The sequence below is a fragment of the Taudactylus pleione genome, unplaced genomic scaffold, assembly GCF_031769625.1.
Source record: "Taudactylus pleione unplaced genomic scaffold, aTauple2 ptg000846l, whole genome shotgun sequence".
NCBI classification, from domain to species: domain Eukaryota; kingdom Metazoa; phylum Chordata; class Amphibia; order Anura; family Myobatrachidae; genus Taudactylus; species Taudactylus pleione.
In genome coordinates, this window is record NW_028285248.1 from 743,088 (window position 1) to 747,675 (window position 4,588).

Consider the following 4,588-nt stretch of genomic DNA (forward strand, 5'->3'; position numbering starts at 1 on the left):
CCCTCCTCCAGAATCATTAGAGGAAGATATTACAGCACTTAGTATATAAAGCAGAGGCCTGAGTTTTCCGTGTGAGCTGTGCTGCCTCCTTCGTCCCGAATCATTAGAGGAAGATATTACAGCACTTAGTATATATAGCAGAGGCCTGAGTTTTCCATATGAGCTGTGCAGCCTCCCTCCTCCCGAATCATTAGAGGAATATATTACAGCACATAGTATATATAGCAGAGACCTGAGTTTTCCTTGTGAGCTGTGCAGCCTCCCTCCTCCCGAATCATTAGAGGAAGATATTACAGCACTTAGTATATATAGCAGAGGCCTGAGTTTTCCATGTGAGCTGTGCAGCCTCCCTCCTCCCGAATGATTAGAGGAATATATTACAGCACTTAGTATATATAGTAGAGACCTGAGTTTTCCATGTGAGCTGTGCAGCCTCCCTCCTCCCGAATCATTAGAGGAAGATATTACAGCACTTAGTATATATATAGTAGAGACCTGAGTTTTCCGTGTGAGCTGTGCAGCCTCCCTCCTCCCGAATCATTAGAGGAAAATATTACAGCACTTAGTATATATAGCAGAGGCCTGAGTTATCCATGTGAGCTGTGCAGCCTCCCTCCTCCCGAATCATTAGAGGAATATATTACAGCACTTAGTATATATTGCAGAGGCCTGAGTTTTCCGTGTGAGCTGTGCATCCTCCCTTCTCACGAATCATTAGAGGAAGATGTTACAGCACTTAGTATATATTGCAGAGACCTGAGTTTTCCGTGTGAGCTGTGCAGCCTCCCTCCTCCCGAATCATTAGAGGAAGATATTACAGCACTTAGCATATATAGCAGAGACCTGAGTTTTCCGTGTGAGCTGTGTAGCCTCCCTTCTCCCGAATCATTAGAGGAAGATATTACAGCACTTAGTATATATAGCAGAGACCTGAGTTTTCCGTGTGAGATTTGCAGCCTCCCTTCTCCGGAATCATTAGAGGAAGATATTACAGCACTTAGTATATATATAGTAGAGACCTGAGTTTTCCGTGTGAGCTGTGCAGCCTCCCTCCTCCCGAATCATTAGAGGAAGATATTACAGCACTTACTATATATAGTAGAGACCTGAGTTTTCCATGTGAGCTGTGCAGCCTCCCTCCCCCAGAATCATTAGAGGAATATATTACAGCACTTAGTATATATAGCAGAGACCTGAGTTTTCCGTGTGAGCTGTGCAGCCTCCCTCCTCCCGAATCATTAGAGGAAAATATTACAGCACTTAGTATATATAGCAGAGGCCTGAGTTTTCCGTGAGAGCTGTGCAGCCTCCCTCCTACTGAATCATTAGAGGAAGATATTACAGAACTTAGTATATATAGCAGAGGCCTGAGTTATCCATGATAGCTGTGCAGCCTCCCTCCTCCCGAATCATTAGAGGAATATATAACAGCACTTAGTATATATAGCAGAGACCTGAGTTTTCCGTGTGAGCTGTGCAGCCTCCCTCCCCCCGAATCATTAGAGGAAGATATTACAGCACTTAGTAAATATAGCAGAGGCCTGAGTTTTCCATGTGAGCTGTGCAGCCTCCCTCCTCCCGAATCATTAGATGAAAATATTACAGCACTTAGTATATATAGCAGAGGCCTGAGTTTTCCGTGTGAGCTGTGCAGCCTCCCTCCTCCCGAATCATTAGAGGAAGATATTACAGCACTTAGTATATATAGCAGAGGCCTGAGTTTTCCGTGTGAGCTGTGCAGCCTCCCTCGTCCCGAATCATTACAGGAAGATATTACAGCACTTAGTATATATAGCAGAGACCTGAGTTTTCCGTGTGAGCTGTGCAGCCTCCCTTCTCCCGAATCATTAGAGGAAGATATTACAGCACTTATTATATATATAGTAGAGACCTGAGTTTTCCGTGTGAGCTGTGCAGCCTCCCTCCTCCCGAATCATTAGAGGAAAATATTACAGCACTTAGTATATATAGCAGAGACCTGAGTTTTCCATGTGAGCTGTGCAGCCTCCCTCCTCCAGAATCATTAGAGGAAGATATTACAGCACTTAGTATATAAAGCAGAGGCCTGAGTTTTCCGTGTGAGCTGTGCAGCCTCCCTCCCCCCGAATCATTAGAGGAAGATATTACAGCACTTAGTATATATAGCAGAGGCCTGAGTTATCCATGTGAGCTGTGCAGCCTCCCTCCTCCCGAATCATTAGAGGATTATATTACAGCACTTAGTATATATTGCAGAGGCCTGAGTTTTCCGTGTGAGCTGTGCTGCCTCCCTTCTCCCGAATTATTAGAGGAAGATATTACAGCACTTAGTATATATAGCAGAGACCTGAGATTTCCGTGTGAGCTGTGCAGCCTCCCTTCTCCCAAATCATTAGAGGAAGATATTACAGCACTTAGTATATATAGCAGAGACCTGAGTTTTCAGTGTGAGCTGTGCAGCCTCCCTCCCCCCGAATCATTAGAGGAAGATATTACAGCACTTAGTATATATAGCAGAGGCCTGAGTTTTCCGTGTGAGCTGTGTAGCCTCCCTCCTCCCGATTCATTAGAGGAAGATATTACAGCACTTAGTATATATAGCAGAGACCTGAGTTTTCCGTGTGAGCTGTGCAGCCTCCCTCCCCCAGAATCATTAGAGGAAGATATTACAGTACTTAGTATATATAGCAGAGACCTGAGTTTTCTGTGTGAGCTGTACAGCCTCCCTCCCCCCGAATCATTAGAGGAAGATATTACAGCACTTAGTATATATAGCAGAGACCTGAGTTTTCTGTGTGAGCTGTGCAGCCTGCCTCCCCCAGAATCATTAGAGGAAGATATCACAGCACTTAGTATATATAGCAGAGACCTGAGTTTTCCATGTGAGCTGTGCAGCCTCCCTCCTCCCGAATCATTAGAGGAAGATATTACAGCACTTAGTATATATATAGTAGAGACCTGAGTTTTCCGTGTGAGCTGTGCAGCCTCCCTCCTCCCGAATCATTAGAGGAAAATATTACAGCACTTAGTATATAGAGCAGAGGCCTGAGTTTTCCGTGAGAGCTGTGCAGCCTCCCTCCTCCTGAATCATTAGAGGAAGATATTACAGCACTTAGTATATATAGCAGAGGCCTGAGTTATCCATGTGAGCTGTGCAGCCTCCCTCCTCCCGAATCATTAGAGGAATATATAACAGCACTTAGTATATATAGCAGAGACCTGAGTTTTCCGTGTGAGCTGTGCAGCCTCCCTCCCCCCGAATCATTAGAGGAAGATATTACAGCACTTAGTAAATATAGCAGAGGCCTGAGTTTTCCATATGAGCTGTGCAGCCTCCCTCCTCCCGAATCATTAGATGAAAATATTACAGCACTTAGTATATATAGCAGAGGCCTGAGTTTTCCGTGTGAGCTGTTTAGCCTCCCTCATCCCGAATCATTAGAGGAATATATAACAGCATTTAGTATATATAGCAGAGACCTGAGTTTTCCGTGTGAGCTGTGCAGCCTCCCTCCCCCCGAATCATTAGAGGAAGATATTACAGCACTTAGTAAATATAGCAGAGGCCTGAGTTTTCCATGTGAGCTGTGCAGCCTCCCTCCTCCCGAATCATTAGATGAAAATATTACAGCACTTAGTATATATAGCAGAGGCCTGAGTTTTCCGTGTGAGCTGTGCAGCCTCCCTCCTCCAGAATCATTAGAGGAAGATATTACAGCACTTAGTATATATAGCAGAGGCCTGAGTTTTCCATGTGAGCTGTGCAGCCTCCCTCCTCCCGAATCATTTGAGGAATATATTACAGCACTTAGTATATATACCAGAGACCTGAGTTTTCCGTGTGAGCTGTGCAGCCTCCCTCCTCCCGAATCATTAGAGGAAGATATTACAGCACTTAGTATATATATAGTAGATACCTGAGTTTTCCGTGTGAGCTGTGCAGCCTCCCTCCTCCCGAATAATTAGAGGAAAATATTACAGCACTTAGTATATATAGCAGAGACCTGAGTTTTCCGTGTGAGCTGTGTAGCCTCCCTCCTCCTGAATCATTAGAGGAAGATATTACAGCACTTAGTATATATAGCAGAGGCCTGAGTTTTCCATGTGAGCTGTGCAGCCTCCCTCCTCCTGAATCATTAGAGGAAGATATTACAGCACTTAGTATATATAGCAGAGGCCTGATTTATCCATGTGAGCTGTGCAGCCTCCCTCCTCCCGAATCATTAGAGGAATATATTACAGCACTTAGTATATATAGCAGAGACCTGAGTTTTCCATGTGAGCTGTGCAGCCTCCCTCCTCCCGAATCATTAGAGGAAAATATTACAGCACTTAGTATATGTAGCAGAGACCTGAGTTTTCCGTGTGAGCTGTGCAGCCTCCCTCCTCCTGAATCATTAGAGGAAGATATTACAGCACTTAGTATATATAGCAGAGGCCTGAGTTTTCCATGTGAGCTGTGCAGCCTCCCTCCTCCTGAATCATTAGAGGAAGATATTACAGCACTTAGTATATATAGCAGAGGCCTGAGTTATCCATGTGAGCTGTGCAGCCTCCCTCCTCCCGAATCATTAGAGGAATATATTACAGCACTTAGTATATATAGCAG